Source organism: Canis lupus, chromosome 23, assembly GCF_003254725.2.
Source record: "Canis lupus dingo isolate Sandy chromosome 23, ASM325472v2, whole genome shotgun sequence".
NCBI lineage: Eukaryota > Metazoa > Chordata > Mammalia > Carnivora > Canidae > Canis > Canis lupus.
In genome coordinates this window covers 41,207,804-41,226,464 of record NC_064265.1, presented here as the reverse complement: position 1 = coordinate 41,226,464, position 18,661 = coordinate 41,207,804, and the positions used below count along the sequence as shown (strand labels likewise).

Sequence of the window (18,661 nt, the reverse complement as noted above, 5' to 3'; positions counted from 1 at the left end):
GGTGACCACCTTATCAGTATTATTTTCTGTATAATTTAGAGACCTATAAATGCATATAGAAAAATGTTTTGTGGTTATTTGCATAATATTGTATATATTTCTCTGTAACTTTCTGCAATTTCTTTGGGAATTGTTGCATATCTCAATATATTTTCATATTACTTTTTACTATAGCATTGTACTTTACATGATGCTATAGGTTGTTTAGCCTATTCTTACTAATAGAAATTTTGATTATTTATTTATTTTTTAAAGATTTATTTATTTATTTATTCAGAGAGAGCGAAAGAGAGGCAGAGACACAGGCAGAGAGAGAAGCAGGCTCCACGCAGGGAGCCCGATGTGGGACTCGATCCCGGGTCTCCAGGATCACACCCCGGGCTGCAGGCGGCGCTAAACCGCTGCACCACTGGGGCTGCCTGATTATTTTGTTTTTTATTGTATATTCTCCCATTTGCAAATATGTATATAATTATCTGGGATAGATACTGCTGTATTTCTCAGTATCCATACCATTTAGATATTAACAGATTGGTCAATGTGGCTATATTAATTAAACTTCTACCATCAGGTTATTAGTTTATTCTTTACTACATACATCCTCAGAAATATTTGATATTGTCTATTTTATCGTTTTTGCCAACCTAGTGGGAAAAAATAGCTCATTATGATCTAATTCATACTTTCTCTTTTGTGAATTTACTCACAATAGAGTGTTTATTTGCTGCTTGTCTTTTTGATTATGTATTCTAGAAATAATTTCTTTATCTGTTTAACATATTTTCTCCTTGTTTTACATTTATCTTTTAACTTTATTTAAGATGTATTTGATCATGCAGATTTTAAATTTTAGACATAGTTTAAAAATTTTCTGTGTAACTCTGCATTTAATGTTTTGTTTTTGAAGGCTTTCTTGACCTAAAGGACATAAACAAATTAACCTATGTTGTAAGTTTAATGTTTCTATAGTTCTTTTCAGATTTTTCTATCTAGAAATTTAATCCATAGAGAGTTTGTTTTTGTAAATAATAAGATGTTCTAATTTTATTTTTTCCCATATGAATAACCTGGTTATTAAATGTATTGATTGACTAGGTTATATTTCTTACTGATATGAAATGTTTTTACTATCTCTTAACTTCAAATAAACAGACAAGTATATTTCTGTCTGCTCTATTGATATATTTGTCTGATACTCATCAAAACCAAAATATGTTTAAACTCTTATTATTTTATAGCCTGTTTTATATTTCAGTAGAACAAATCTTTTCTCATTTTTCTCTTCAAAACTTTTGGCTTGGCTTTTCTATTTGGTTTTCTTGGAGTAAAATTGGTAATTAATTTGCCAAGTTTTGTTTAAAAAAATGTTCAGATTCTCATTGAGTTTGCATGGAGAATTAATGTCTTTAAAATGTTGAATATTTTTCCAGAGCATATTCTGTGTCTCCATTTATTTTGTAATATCCTTCATTTGAGTTTTATATTCTTTTTAAAAAATTATTTATTTATTTATTGGAGAGAGAGAGCATACATAGGAGCACACATTAGCACACACACAAGTGAGGGGTAGGGGCTGGAAGAAACAGACTCCTACTGAGCAGGGAGCCTGAAAGAGCTCCATTTGGAAACCTGGGTCATGACCTGAGCTGAAGGCAGAGGGTTAATCAAGGGAGCCACCCACGCACCCCCTGAGTTTTGTGTTCTTATTGAATCTTTCTTCTTAGATGTATTGCTATGAATTTTTTTAATATATTGTTGCTATTTTATTTTATTTTTTTATGTGATTTACAACTCAATTCTTAATTTTAAGCTTTTTTAAAATAATAAATTTATTTTCTATTGGTGTTCAATTTGCCAACATACAGAATAATACCTAATGCTCATCCCGTCAAGTGCCCCCCTCAGTGCCCACCACCCAGTCACCCCAACCCCCCACCCTCCTCCCCTTCCACCACCCCTAGTTCGTTTCCTAGAGTTAGGAGTCTTCCATGTTCTGTCTCCCTTTCTGATATTTCCTACCTATTTCTTCTCCCTTCCCCTCTATTCCCTTTCACTATTATTTATATTCCCCAAATGAATGAGACCATATAATGTCTGTCCTTCTCCGATTGACTTATTTCACTCAGCATAATACCCTCCAGATCATCCACGTCGAAGCAAATGGTGGGTATTTGTCATTTCTAATGGCTGAGTAATATTCCATTGTATACATAAACCACATCTTCTTTATCCATTCATCTTTTAATGGACACCGAGGCTCCTTCCACAGTTTGGCTGTTGTGGACATTGCTGCTAGAAATATCGGGGTGCAGGTGTCCTGGCGTTTCATTGCATCTGAATCTTTGGGGTAAATCCCCAGCAGCGCAATTGCTGGGTCGTAGGGCAGGTCTATTTTTAACTCTTTGAGGAACCTCCACACAGTTTTCCAGAGTGGCTGCACCATTTCACATTCCCACCAATAGTGTAAGAGGGTTCCCTTTACTCCGCATCGTCTCCAACATTTGTGGTTTCCTGCCGATGACATGATACTCTACATAGAAAACCCAAAAGACTCCACCCCAAGATTGCTAGAACTCATACAGCAATTTGGCAGCGTGGCAGGATACAAAATCAATGCCCAGAAGTCAATGGCATTTCTATACACTAACAATGAGACTGAAGAAAGAGAAATTAAGGAGTCAATCCCATTTACAATTGCACCCAAAAACATAAGATACCTAGGAATAAACCTAACCAAAGAGGTAAAGGATCTATACCCTAAAGACTAGAACACTTCTGAAAGAAATTGAGAAAGACACAAAGAGATGGAAAAATATTCCATGCTCATGGATTGGCAGAATTAATATTGTGAAAATGTCAGTGTTACCCAGGGCAATATACACGTTTAATGCAATTCCTATCAAAATACCATGGACTTTCTTCAGAGAGTTAGAACAAATTATTGTTGCTATTTTAAATGGATTCCTTTTTAGTAATGTATTTATAAATTGATTCTTACTGCATAGGAAATTCACCAATCTTATGTTTTTTTTTTCTGTATTTACTTACTTGATTGAAATATTACATTAATTCTATTTTGTTTGAAATACTATTTTCTTAGACTTGTTAAATAGAGTAACAGATTGGAAATATTATTTCTTTCCACTTTTTCTACCTATGTGTTTTTTGGTTTTTGTTTTTGGTCTTAATGCACTGGCACATATCATAGTGACAAATACCATTTCCTTGAAGGTTTCTCAATTTATAATAGAAGGTCCTTGGTACCTCTTTTTGTTAGCTTTGAGTCTTTTTTTTTTTTTTTTTTTTTTTTTTTTTAGCTCTGAGTCTTAACAGCACTTCTGGAACTCAGCATAAGGCACATATACTTCTCTAGTCTGGAACAGCTTACATTATATAGGATATATCTGTTTCTGAAAGCTTAGTAGAACTTGACAGTAGTAACTTATATTTTCATGGGTGGTTTTGAGAGAGTTTATCTGTCTTTTTTTTTTTTCCATTGTGAGTAGATTGCTTATTCTTCATGAGACTAATTTTTGATTTTTCTAAAAATTTTGAATTTAGATATAACTTCAAATTTACATGTAAAGATATAGATGGTAATTATATATATATTTTTAAAGATCTATGGATATAGATAGTTCTCCTTATAGTTCCTAAATTGTTATTGAAGGAGGTCATCCAGAGGATGGTGAGTAACAGTTGACTTGTGAGCTGTATTCATGGAGGCTGCTAAGCCCTTCCCTGTCTTTGGACTGTACAGTCTGCCCACTCTTGCCATATTGGGAGTCATTTTCAACGTTTCAGCCTTGAGAGAGCAATGTATTGCTGAGACCATCTGGAAGGTATACATGACTGAACCCAGTTAAGGCGTCTATACAAACTTTTGAGATTCTGGAGGGCAGATGTGGAGATTTACTTGTATTGCAGCCACCCAAGAGAAGCCATGAGTGGCTGCAATACAAGTAAATCTCCACATCTGTCCTCCAGAATCTCAAAAGTTTATATAGAGGCCTTAACTGGGTTCAGTTAGTGCCCTTGCTCATTAAACCTGTCACTAACTTATCTGGAGCGATCTGCCTTTTTCTTTGGTCTCTCCTTGCCCCTCCATGTATGGGGTCCAAGCAAAACCAGCCATTATTCATTTAATTTCTTCTTTTTTAAAAAAAATCAAATTTGCTGAAGGTTTATCTCTGTTACCTAGTGGCTACTACAGCCAGCGCCATGTTCTAGAAAATCATGATCACATTATCCATTGCTCTTTCTTCCATGTTCTCTCTTATCCCATTCACTTTTTACGCCCTTGCCTTCATTTAACCCTCTTCCTTACTTTTTTCCTCCTTTATATGTGGGAATTTGGGTTTTAATTGGGTGCAATAACTCCCAAAGTGTTCCCCCACCCCTACTTTAAAATATTTCTAGCAAGTCTTTAGTCTTTAGGCTATGTTGCAATGGCAACATAGCTTAAAAAGTAATAAGTATAAAATTGCTTTTATGGTTTATAGAACTTTTTTCAAAATTGATGAGGTTGAGAGTTTTTAAAATTATTCCATGTGAATCACAATAATTGGAATTTTTTAAGTATCCTACAAATAGATATGTAAGTCCTGCTTTCATCATGTTTTCTCATGTTTTGCCGATTATTTTCATTTGTTACAAAGAAATGGCTTCTTGTGTTTCTTGGTCTCTAGTCAATATCAATTATTTTTCTATTGGAATTAAGCCTACAAAATAGTTTATCGAGTAGTTAAACTTTGCTAGCACTACCATAATAATTCTTTATTCACATTATTCCCAGATGTCTTGTTTTGTGTCAGATATTTAAATAATAATTTATTCAGAAGAAATCACAAATATTTGGGGACGTGCTATTGGTAAAGTCCCACCTTTAATCTCCCATGAAACCATCTGTAAAACTCAAATCGATGAATAGAGAAATTATTTCTCTTCCCCCATTATTGGACATTTTAAGTCAAAAGTCTTCAAAATATGCTGTGAATTTTTCAGTCTCTGAATTTGAAACAGATTAAGAAAAGATGTTTATAAATTCTCATAGAGATGTGATGCTTGAGCCACAACATTCAAACATTTTTATGTCTTACTAATGAAATTTAATATTCACTTTCTAAAACTGTTAGCATTACACACAGGAGAGATTTTTGAAAGTTTATATTTTTTACTCACCAAGAGCAAAGGAGATCATTTAGTATGATAATGAAATTTTCAAAATAGGCTTTACACAGTTAAGTATGTGTACAAGTTGAGATAATATTCCAGTTTTATTTCAGGTTTTAAGTATCTCAGAAAAGAACTATTAATATCACAGTCTCACATAAAATAACACCTCTTGTGAGAAGCTCTCTTTCTTTTTTGATAAAATTATTTCTAAAATATGTTCTGGGACATTTAACCCTAAGTGTGCTTCATATGTATAAGCATATTGATTCTTCATACCATTTCAAAATTCATTCTTACCATTTTTGCATGTTATAGTTCTAACATATCACTTATTAAATATTAAAATGACCTAAGGACATTCAAGAAATGAGACTAAATGGGTTAGCCAATAGCCTTCTTTCTGGAATTACAGCTAGCTTCTCTGCTTTTCTGTCAATTGACCCTTCCTAGCTCTGTAACTGCTTAAAGTAGATGGTTTTCTCCTTATAAACTCTCCTCAAGTAGTGCTAATATTTTAGTCAGAGAACTTGTAGCCACACACTGGTTCCTAGAACTTTCCTGCTCTGATGAGGTCCCGTGTTTCTTTTTATCTCATATGATCCCACCAGCAAAAAAAGAAATAATGACCAAATGGTAATTTTCATGTTATTATATATATAACTGGTAGAACCCTCCACTTGTTTGGTCCAAGAGGAGTTAAAAAAAAAAGATACTACTTGAACTTGTGTGAATGAGAGAGAGTAAATACATATTAACAAGGTGGGCAGTAATCAGGAATGGATAGAAGAAAAGAGATTTCCTGAATTGGAAAAGAATGAGGTAATAGGCATCTTGTTGCCAAACTAGTTCTTCCTTATATTTGGGAATCTAGCCTACAATTCTCAATTTTTATCTTGGTCACCATTGTAATTACTCCACCTTCTTGAGAAATGCCGAAACCGTTGTCCTGTCTCCTTTGGGACAAGTTAATAAACAATGAATTAGAAGTGGAAATATATGGAGAGCTCTTCAGAATTGTGCCAACAGAAGAACATGTTATACTGACAGATAATACAACTTATAATGTCTAGCACAGATAATATAATACTAGATAGAATGTTATGCACAGGAGACATTAGAACCATACTGGCTATGTTGCAATGACAAATGTGAAGGGTACCTTTTTACTGAAACAAATGCCCAAAGGAATTATTTTCTGGTTTTGTTTCTGCACCATCTCACTCTTTTAAAGACTGAACAATGTTGCCTTAGCAACTGAAGAAAAATATATATTGGACACATCTGCTGTTTATCCTGCATCATTTCAAAATACAATTTGGTTGTGCTGGCACACAAAGTGATCTTTAATTTAATGAATATACACAGTTTTCACAGACTTGCTATAAAAAGATCTATTTAAATTAGTTTTCAAGATTGTAGATTGTTAGGTGTGGAAAATAAATATCCACTGTTAATGGAATATATTAACATAATAACTGATTAAAATTGAGATGTTTATATAATGAAATATGACCCACAAAGACAGCAAAATCACACTTCTCACATTTAGCCAACACTATCAATAAAACATTTAAAGGGGTGTATTAGGACATATTTAGTTACTTTAATTATGTATCAAGCTTCATGCCATGTACTTCAGTGACCCAATTAATATAATAGCTTTGTTGCTCTTTAGAGCTAAGTAGATCTAATAATGTAAAGTCACTCTAAAATTAAGGGTATACTTCACTCTAAGCAAATCTGATTATAAAAGAACTTGGCCTTATGTAATATGTTTATCTTACAGGAGAAGAGGGTGAAGCACTACAGTGTGCTAGGTACTATATAAGGGTCCTTACATAATGACCTAACTGTCCCTAGAGTCATTAATTCTATGTATGATATTTGCTATTTTAAAGAAAGGAAAGGGAGACATAGAGAAGATGTAATTTTCTCACACGTTTTAACCCTGGGCCCTCTGGTCTACCTCTCACTTTTGTCCAGCTTGCTATGCTCTCTTGTATTGATCTTAACAAGCTTTGTTTTTTAGATGGATTGGAACATTAATTGTTGTTTCCAATATATTTTATTTTAAATATCTTAGACTGTTGTTTGCTTTTTGTTTTGTTTGATGTTTTCTTTCTTCTCTCTCTCTTTTTTTTTTAAATTATTTATTCATGAGAGACACACAGAGAGAGGCAGAGACATAGGTAGAGGGAGAAGCAGGCTTCCTGTGGGGAGCCTAATGCAGGACTTGATCCCAGGACCCCAGGATCACGACCTGAGCCAAAGGCAGGTGCTCAACCGCTGAGCCACTAGGCGTCCCTTTTCTGTCCTCTCTTCTTTTCATCCTAATTTTTTGCCTTTACTAACTTTGGGATTTCTACAGTTGACCCTGAACAACACAGGGGCTGAACAATAACATCACTGAACAATCCTTGTTCAGTAAAAAACCTGTAACTTTTGGCTGCCCCAAAACTTTACTAGTAGTCTATCATTGAGCAGAAGCCTTGCCAGTAACAGAGTCAACACATTTTTTGTAGGTTGTATTTATTATATACTATATTCTTACAATAATATCTACCTTTTCTTTCTTTCTTTCTTTCTTTCTTTCTTTCTTTCTTTCTTTCTTTCTTTCTTTCTCTCTCTCTCTCTCTCTCTCTCTTTCCCTCCCTCCCTCCCTCCCTCCCTTCCTTCCTTCCTTCCTTCCTTCCTTCCTTCCTTTCTTTCTTTTCTTTTCTTTTTTCTCTTTCTTTCTTTCTTTCTTTCTTTCTTTCTTTCTTTCTTTCTTTCTTTCTCTTTTGTATTTCTAGGCTATGTAGTTCATCTACAAATTTTTTCAAATTGTCACAAATGTCCCCACATTTTCCCAATATGTATATTGACAGAAATCCACATATAAGCAGACCTATGCAATTCAAGCCTGTGTTGTTCAAGGATCAACTGTATATGCTTTTATTATTTCTTTACTTATTATCCTAGAAATTGCAACATTTATCCTTTATTACCAAAGCTAATATATTTTGGTACTTTTCTTCCATTTCCAGAAAACAGATCTGTTTCTAGCTTTTGTTACTTTTGATGGTTCTCAATCAAGGTATCCCTTCTTTTCATAAGCCTCATTATTTTGTACTGGATGTCAGGCATTGCATTTGAAAAATTGTTCATAGAAATAAATTGAGATGTAGAATGGTGTTCTCCTTTTTCAGACCTGTCTTTTGTTTGCTTTGGCCTGACATCTTTAGTTTTTAGACAACCCAGGGCTGTCTCTTTAATCCAATTTTAATAAGTGAATAACTCAAAGGTGGGATGCAGTCCCTGTGAGGCACCCGGTAGACACCTATTACACAACTTTTCAGCTCCTAGCTATGCATCAGAGTTTAGAAACCTCTTGCCTGCTTTAGATTCACATTTGTCTCCTTTGTCCCCTCTGAGTTTCAGAAAGGAAAGGGAGGCATAGAGAGTCTCCTGCTCAAACTTTCAGCCTCCCTATTGCCCCATTGCCACTGGAATAATCAATATTTTAGAGGAAAGTGGTCTCAAATGCCTAACTCACATCTGTGGATTTTCATTGTCTCCCAAATCTTGGCCCAGTAATTCTGCATGGCCTTGTTAGCTCTTCATTTCCTACAAGCGTATGCCTATAATTTTTTAAAATGGTGTTTCTAGTTATCCTCACTGAAAAGGTCTGTCTGAATTATTTAGTCCATGAGTTCAGGACTCCTTTTAGAATTCAAATATGGTTCCAAGTTAAAAAATATTATTTATTTCAATTTTTCAGAAGCACATCTAGTAAACAAATAGTTATTCCCATATAGTTATAAATCACACACCTTTTCTCTGAAATTGTATGTTTCTAATAGTATAACAAAGAAAGTGCCAGACAATTGACCAATTTCAAAAATATTATTCAGAATAGATTCTGGTTTTGAAATGTATGTGAGCATCTAAAAATATTGTTTCACAAGCAAGTTGGTAAGGGGAAAGAGTTTAAAGATAATATATGTACAAATATATCACAGCTAAGTAGTAGTGTGGAGCTTGAAGTGGGAAGCATGGGCAAAATATCTAGGCTCTGATAAGTGAGTTTGGATTTCCTTTTCATGCAGTGGAAAATGATAAACTTTAAGCACTAGTGACAAGATCCAACTTATGCTAAAAAATATAAATATTTCTACTGAGTGGAGGATTCATGGTAGGGGGATGGAGGAGGCAAGACTGGATGATGGAGATAAGTTAGTGAGAGTCCCAAAAGTCCCAGTGAAAAGGATGGTGACCTAGATTAGACCCCTGGCAGTGGCTGTGGACAGGAGTGGATACACTGGAAGTATTTTTTTATGAGGAAATATTTAGCTCATTTCAGTTTTTTCAAGATTCTCCTTGGAATACTTCTCATTCTTGAATGGCAATATGCTTCCTACTCTTCAACACCTTATAAATTTATCTCCAAATTTATAAGGCTGATACAGTTCATCATTCTGAATGTGCATAGCATTTTATTTATACTTCATTATGGCACTTTCTGTGTGATTTGGTTGTTCTTGTGTATATTAGTGTTCTTCACTATGAGGAAGCTACTCAAGGACAATGTTCATAGATTCATAGTTGCACATCAGGGCTGTTTGGCATAACGGCCAGCACAAAATAGGTACTCACTAAATGTCTTCTAAGTGAAAACTTGTGTATTTGTAAATATTTTTTGATGGCTATCCCTTTGGATAGTCTGTGTTAATAGGGTTTATCTATTCTTAGAAGAATAAGCTATTTAAAAAAATCCGTGCTTGGCAAGTTCGTATTTAGAAATGTGTTTGTCTTCTGTTACATTTTTTTTTTTTGTCTTCTGTTACATTTTTAGAAGAAAGTGAGTAATGTAGTAGATGTACTGTTAAAGCAAAAGTGAGCATTAATATTAATTTTCCTGTAGTGATTAGGAAGCTAGATTAATTCAGTCTGGTCTTAGAATTCAGGTTCCATTCAGAGCCAGAGCAACTTTGTGCAACACCTGAATGGAAGAATTGGAAACAACCATGGAAAAACATGTACTTATCTCCAAAATCAAGATACAGTTCTCATGCTTGGTATGTATTTTCATGCTAGAAAAACTAGAAAGAGTTGTGGTTTTTTTATAGTAAACTTAATCTAATATATTTTAGCTTAGATTTTGTTTTATATTTTTACCGAATTGAAAAATGTCTACATGCACATGCACAGAGTATATATTCACATTTTATTATATATGCGTATATTACATATATATAACATATGCATATATATTTGTCTTTTTAAAAATTTACTTTATTTTTCCTTTTCTTTGACTTATTTGGATCTTACTATCCATGATTTTGAAAACTGCATCCTGAAATATGTTGTCTTTTTTTCTTGTGTGATAACTTCTGTTTTGTCAACAATGACCCAAATGCCAGCCAGTCAGAGCTGTCAACTAGGATATAAGAATTTGATCCACAATACAGGCTTTACTCCTTATTCCAGGAAGCTACTTGTTCTGAAAGCTGATCTGACTTTAATAATGCCTTATTGCAAGTAAGAAAATCTTCACTCACTGATTGACCTAAATGAGTTTCCTTGCTTGCTTGTTTATTTGTTTGATTGGTTGTTTGTCTTTTATTATTCTCAAGTATCTGACTCATAAAGATTTATCCAATGAAATTGAGCAAAATAAGTTGTTCAGTAGATGCACCTTATGGTCATCTGGTGCCTAGGCTTCTTATTTGGTCTCTAAGATATGATTTTAATGTATGGTAATAGAGCTTTTGTTCTCTCTCAGTCTGTTTCTGGTTTATTTCTGCTTCATGCATTTCTGGATTAGTTTTGTTTTAGGGACCATGTGAATATGCTGTACCAGCAGATGATAACTGGAACTGTTCTTATTTTGTGTGTATTACATGCTTATAGGACCTGGAGAAATCCCCAGTGTTTGGCTCAACCTCTTTGTAATGTGATTATGGGTATGATTTTAGTCTGGTCTTAGTTATGTTTGAGAACATCTTCATTTGAGGATTTGGTAACTTTACGTGCTTTTGTGCTGACTTGTCATACTTATGAAACATTTTTAAAGTCAAGATCAGAACTTCTCCTCTGAAAAAGCTCACATCCTTGTAATTAGTGTGACATTCTGCTATTTTTATTTCAAAACATTGACAGTCTGCCTATAGGTTTTTTCAAGACTACAATCATTTTTGTCTTTAGATTTTGACATGATGACTGATCTCTTCTGATCTCATTGATACTGACTTTTCTACTCTCAAGGTATAGGTTTTCAGGTATCAGCTGATGTCATCACCATGAACAGACACTTGTTAGTCTCTATCAGGGACTAGATTAGGAAATCCAAGAGACCTTTAGAATCAGATGACTCTGTGAAAGCAGGCTATTAAGCCAAGTCCTGGCTATAAAGAATTAATTATGTAAGATTGAGTATAACTGGTATAAAGGAAATTTAATTATATTAATGTTGTATTTTCTAATGGGCATATTATAAAATAATTTTCTTTTTTTTTTTTTAAGATTTTATCTACTTATTCATGAGAGACACACACACACAGAGAGATACAGGGACACAGGCAGAGGGAGAAGCAGGCTCCATGCAGGGAGCCTGATGTGGGACTTATTCCCGGGACTCCAGGATCACGCCCTCGGCCAAAGGCAGGCGCAAAACCGCTGAGCCACCCAGGGATCTCCAAAACAATTTTCTTTTTCCTTGGCTTATTTATAATCCTTCATTTAATGGGCCACATGTGTAAATTGAAATAAAAGTCTCTTTGAAAGGTGTCTGGCCCCAACTAATGTTTCAGAATTTGAAAAAGAAAGATCCTATGGAAGATTTTTAATATAGTTTATAATCAAATGGTCATCATCAGAACTTAAGAATGGTTATAGGGCATAGAAACTAGTGATTTTATGTTGATTAGCTTTATCTTCAAAACTATGTGAATGGTGAAATATTATAAAAAAATACTTTTTTTGTGGCAATGTAGTTATTTGAATAGGTTCAGTTAAAATCTCTTCTTTTTCTCCATCAGAATTTAATTGGATAAACCAAAATTTATAAGCAGGACTATCTTAGAAATGTCACATTTAAAAATAAACTCCTCACAGAAAGGAGCTTAGAAGTTATCAGGGGCTGTGGGGAAAGTGAAATGGGAAGTTATTGCTTAGTGGGTATAGTTTTTGTTTTGGATGATGAAAATGTTTTGGAAATAGGTAGTGCTGATGGTTTTACCACATGGTGGTTATAAGTAATGGCACTGAATTGTACACCCAAAGATGGTTAGAGTGTCATGTTATATATATTTTGCCACAAGAAAATATTTTTAAAATATCATTATTTTAAAATATTTTAAAATATTTTAAAATATCGTTAAATTAAGTACAATAAGACTATGATAAGAAAGAGGACTGTTTTTCACTTTTGGAAACAGTGCCTCAAAGTCCTTCCAGACAACTGGTCTGATAACTACTGCCAAATGACAAAAAATATAATTTAGTAATGAGTTCGATGTCTTTTATTCAAGGGAATACAATCCATGGTTTAGAGGAGTACCGTGCCTTACAAGCAGTGTAGGATTTGGGGTGAGAGCAGGTTTTATGGAGCATTGGAAACAACAACAACTTGGAAACGGCATAATTGGCTAGAACTTCGGGATCTCCTGGTAAGATTAACAGGTCCTGTTTCCTGGGGTAAGGTGAACTAGCTAAAGCTGAATTGGAAAATTGTAATTGGTGTATGTTAGGTTTCCTAGACAGCCAGATGTTCCTGTAAGTGTGGGCTGACTTAGTTTAGATTTGTGGCGTGGGCCAGGCCACTGAGGCATCTCCCATTTTGTGGGTCCCTATACGCAAATTTCCTTTATCACTACTCTAGTATTTATGGACTTTATTCCTTAGAAGTGATAAAGAATGTTACTTTCTGGCAGGTGAGGAACATTAGGGATGATAAGAGCTCTCAGAGAAAGACACACATCACAGGCAATGCCTGGTAGAGGAGAATAGATGGTATTTTTGGCACTATAGAAGGAACAATAAAAATGACCATAGTTTTTAGGAAGGCTCCAGATAGAAGTTAACTCTCTAACCTTAATACCTTATCATGCTGTTTTATTAAACATATAATAAGATATATTAATCATAATTTCATGTTGCATCTAAAAAAAATATGAAGGGGCCAAAATAGATCAGAGCACCAAACTAATGACACTGAATCAAAGAGTCATGAAACAGATTTACTTGGTTAAACATAGGTTCCTTTTTTTTTTTTTTAAATTTATTTATGATAGTCACAGAGAGAGAGAGAGAGAAAGAGAGAGAGAGAGAGGCAGAGACATAGGCAGAGGGAGAAGTAGGCTCCATGCACCGGGAGCCCGAAGTGGGATTCGATCCTGGGTCTCCAGGATCGCGCCCTGGGCCAAAGGCAGGCGCCAAACCGCTGCGCCACCCAGGATTCCCAAACATAGGTTCCTGATGCAAGATTCTGACCACAGAGAGACTAGGAACAAGTGAAAGTGACATTTTACAATTAGCTTACCCTCTGAGTTAGAGCACCTATTAGGTCACTGACAAGATGAGATAATCCATGAATCACATGGCAATTCTAAACCTTTGACATTTTGAGATAAATTAAATTATTAGATTTCTTTGTCAAAGGAATGAAGTTTGGTTCTTCATTAAAACAAACCGAAATCAATCAAAAAATTTTGTCTACTGTTGTATATTTTCAGCTATAAATTCAACCTTCACTTATTATTCAGAGACTATTCTAAAATATAGGATCTCTTGCATAATGCTTTATTACAAACAAAACACAGCAAGACAAACTATAGCTCACAGTGATAAAAAATTTCATTTATTTTTTCATTTTAGGACAGAAAATGCTTGGGATTTGTAGAAACCTATTTCATTTCATACTTGTGAAAGTAACTTTTGGTTATGCATACTTTATAAAGCATACAAATTGCCCTTTTTGGGTTTCCATAAAACCTGCAAAAATGTAACTTTCTTCCAGACTTTTTTTTTTGTAGCTGGCATCATGTCTTTGTCTTTTCTTTTTTTTTCTTTCAGATTTAGTCTCTGGGAATATACTAATTCAGGTGGCCTATTTTATATGAGGTGATATTTTGGCTTCTGTCTTATTCATGACTTAGATCTTACATTCTTTCTTTTAAAGTAGTCTAATTCATTTGGAATCTGAATATTTTAAAGGCTCAAGGTTTCTACAAATACCTTTCCTTTGATTTCAATTTCAGATTTTATTTTCTTTTTTTTGTGACATAAAGTAGGGGTTTTCAACCTAATGAAGGGTGTTTTTCTTTTTTCCCCCTCTTCCATTTAAGCAAGGTAGTTTTCTGTTTGTTTTTCTGGTGGGAAAGAGTCTGCATTTTCTGTAAAGAAAAAGTCAGCATTATTGGTGATTTTACTTTTATAAACATTCTTCAAAATGATAGAATAATATTCAGAATAGGAAAAATTTGAATTATCATAACTTTTATCAGATAATTTATTTCCCTTATATTGGACAACATTGGATTTGTTGTAAAAGTTGAAATGATAAATATAAAATGATTTATAGTATGAAATTTAGCAGACTTAAAAAGACCTGCAATTGAAAAATATGCGAGTCATAAGAATTAGTTGTTATTTGCTTGAATTCTCTTCTGTTCTATAGTGTTTTTTCCCCTATAATCTCCTGATCACAGTATTATCCCACAATAATTTTATTTTTGGTGGGTATTGTTTATACTTGGAAAATTCTTTGTAAGATAATTTTAACCCATGGCCAATTCTCACACCTAGAAGAAGTAATTTAGAGACAAGTGACTTTAAAATGACTTTAGGCTAGTCTATACCAGGATAGGGACTTCACTCCACTGACTAGGACCTTACTTGCTGGGTTCTCCTTTTAAGGGTAGAGATAAAACTGAAATGTTGATTGTTTCTCAATTTACTTCTGTGTCTTAGATGTGTATTTTGTTATTTTAATTCCTAGAAGTTTACAGAAGCATGTCAGCTTGATTACTTTCTCCTAAAGAGTATAATTCAGGTGACTTACCAGGTTTGAGAAGTTCAACAGTGCTGGTTTACTTCTGACCCCTTTCATCCTTCACCTCCAGTTTACCTCTCTGCTCATAGGAAGCTCAATCAGCTGTCACCCCATGGATGGCACCTGTAATAGTTTTCTCTGAGTTGTTGATTGATGATTATGAATTCATTTATAGCTATAAGTTGTCCAAGGGCAGTGATGTGTATCTGCATAAAGATGGTTTATCATTAACTCCACAAACTTTTAGATTAGGTCCTTGTAATCTTTCAGTGGTGTGGCATAGTTACCTCTGAGTTGATACATTTTCTACTCTTCTAGCAAAGGATTTTGGGTCCAAAAAAAAATGGTTTCTTTGAGTTAGCCTTTTGACAACTAATTAGTCAGGATACTACCAGAGAAAGAAAATCAATAGGAAATGCATATATATGCATAACAAACCTTACTTTTGTTTACCATGCATTTCATAGTCACCTATCCATAACTAGCTTCCCCTATACCCCCATAACTATTTTATTCTCTCCTTGTCTTCAGCTGAAGATGGTTTATAAACCTGAGTTAAGGCCCCCTCTCTCAGTATCTTCCATATATACATGAAGTAGATCTATTAATAAACATCCATTTGTTTTTCTGTTGTTAATCTGTCTTTTGTTGCAGAGTTCCCAGCTGAGAAGTAGGATAAAGGGGAAACTATTTTTGCTTTCCTAAAACTGGTTACTATAGCCAAGCCAAATTAACACTTAAAACTGACCATTATAATAGTCATCTTGCCATATTTGGTCACAGACTATACCAATAATACAAATCCACTGCAGGGCCCAGACCCCTGTGGATGAGGGCCTCAACCAGTGGAACAAACTATTTAGAACAAAACATTGACCTTCTTTCAAGCTTTCTTTCTTTCTTTAGTTAGCAAAACTTATTTGGTACTCATTATGTGCGAGGTATAAGGGAGGAAAAATAATTTTTCCTCTACTGTTCTAGGATCTTGGCTGAGACGTTCTTGTAATAAAAGACAGATTAACAAGCAGAAAACAAACAGAAGTTTAAGAACGTACATACCTCATGTATACATGGAATATCCCCAGGGGAAACAGGAAAACTGAAATGGCCCAAATCACCACCTTAAATATCATCTTCAGCTAAGGACAAAAGAAAGATGTTAGAGGGATGGGGGGGCTAAGTGAGGTCATCAGGAAAAGCACAGTACGTAAGAGTAAGTTTGTTATGTAGATTTTTTTTTAAGATTTTATTTATTTATGAGAGGCAGAGACAGAGAGAGAGAGAGAGAGGCGCAGAGATACAGGCAGAGGGAGAAGCAGGCTCCATACAGGGAGCCTGATGTGAGACTCGATCTCAGGACTCCAGGATCATGCCCTGGGCTGAAGCAGGTGCTTAACCACTGAGCCACCCAGGTTTCCCTGTTATGTAGATTTAAGTCCTGCTCCAGTTTTAAGGGTTTCTTATGATTTAGGGTGTTCCCTTCCTGGTACAGAGAGAAAGATGGAAGTAGGAGATTTCCTTTGTTAAATGTAAATCTTCCTTAGGAAAGGGTAACTTCTACCATGTTTTCAGAGCTTCTCCTCTGCTGTCTTAAAAATAAACAGTTTAAAAATAATCCTTATGCCAAGGAGCATAAGGATTTTGGGATGGTACAGTACCCTTCACAGGCATTTTTCCAAGCACATTGTAATTAGTTAGTTGGCATAGTAATACCTTGAGGTAGGTTCCTTTATTAGTCCCATTACACCTATTGAGGAACAGAGTGGTTAAGCAATTTGCCCAAGAAGCAGAAGCAAGAAGGAATTGAATCCAGTTGCAGGGTGAATCCACTAACCACTGTGGCATGCTGTTCTTGGTGGGTGTTGATAGATTCCAGTTTCTTAAGAAATTGGGTTTCTTTGGAGGGTGAAGAAGTACTAATTTCAAATCATTCATCTTATGCAGAAATTTAAAAATATTTCTTTAATTATTGAACTCACATAGCACAACATAGCTGATTAGAGCATTCTACCTATTTACCTATTTGTAGTTGTTTGGGTTTTGGTAATATTTGATTAACCTTCATATTTAGATTGTGGTCAGCAGTTGTCACTTGTTACCATTACTCAAGCAGTCTTATAGTAATGGAAGTTGTGCTCTAGCTTTGGGTCTAACTTTGGTCGTTTAACTTAGTTTAATGAGAGGTTTGGCTAGTTACCAAGCCTTAGGATAACATCCTAGGTAAGAGCTCTCCTTTCCGCTCACACAAAGTTATATATATGTAGTGTAGGAAACACTTTTTTTTTTCTTTTTTTTTTTTTTAAGATTTATTTATTCATTCACAGAGAGAGAGAAATGGAGACATAGGCAGAGGGAGAAGCAGGCTCCAACCAGGAAGCCTGATGTGGGACTCGATCCCAGATCTGGGGATCATGCCCCGAGCCAAAGGCAGACGCCTAACCACTGAGCCACCCTGGTGTCCCAGAAACACCTTTTTTCTTACTCAGAAAAGCCTTGTGTATGAGTCTGTAAAAAAGAGAAACTAATTTTATTATTACTAGTATTCTTACAAAAGAGTACTAGAGTGTAGGATACATGATTTCTAATAGTTTGGTCTTCACTATTATGCATAGACCTAAGCAAGCAAGATCTTTTGTTCACTAATGTATACTTCTTCCAGGGAGACTTCTAATATCCTCATGAAAGCAGACTCCTGGTGCTTTGGTTTCATGGGATGCCAGACATTGAAGTCTGGTACTAAATGATTAGTTTAGCACTAATTATTTACTAAATTCTCAATTTTGAGAGTTTACTGTGTCACTTTTTGAGATCATATGATAAATCAATAACTTGGGAGACCTGAGAGAGACCAGATCAGAGAATGGTTTCCATGAAGCAGAGGCAGAACGGGACACATAGAACAAAGGTTTTTATGAACAAAGCAGAGGCAGAAGGGGACACATAGAACAAAGGTTTTATTGCAGCCTTGGGAAGCTTACAAAAACAACACAAAACAAAAAGTAGGAATTTAAATTGAAAAAAATGGGAGGAAAAATTGGGGGAAATAAGAAAATAAAAAGGAATAAAATATTATTGGTCTAAAATGTTTCAGTGATAGCTACATTAATAAAGGATGTTAGAATGAAAGTCAATGATAAAAAAAGATATTTGTGGGGGTGCCTGGGTGGCTCAGTTGGTTAACCATCTAACTTGGTTTCAACTCAGGTCATGATCTCAGACTATGAGATGAGCCCCACATCTGGGCTCCACACTTAGCAGGAAGTCTGCTTAAGATTCCCTTCCTTTCCCCTCTCCCTCACCCTCTGTTCCCTCCCCCACATGTGTTCATGCACACACACACTCTTTCTTGATAAATAAGATCTTTAAGAGAAAAGATATTTGGTTTATGTGAGAAAATAGACAACAGGGAGACTTCTCAGGGAGGGTCTGTGTTGTTATTATTTACTAAATTAT

General features: G+C 34.9%; 1 long non-coding RNA gene across 3 annotated transcripts in view; it reads left to right on the top strand.

Annotated features, from left to right (window-relative positions):
- LOC125753391 (uncharacterized) overlaps positions 1 to 18,661 on the top strand; it is a 111,979-nt gene that overhangs the window by 88,246 nt on the left and 5,072 nt on the right. The window contains exon 5 of one of the 3 annotated variants that reach the window (XR_007405093.1): positions 12,687 to 16,463. The exons of 1 other annotated variant lie outside the window; for it this stretch is intronic. This is a non-coding gene — a long non-coding RNA (uncharacterized LOC125753391). Of the gene's footprint in view, positions 1 to 10,114; positions 10,218 to 12,686; positions 16,464 to 18,661 lie in introns of those variants that run through there. One more of the 3 variants, XR_007405094.1, reaches the window with a different exon arrangement.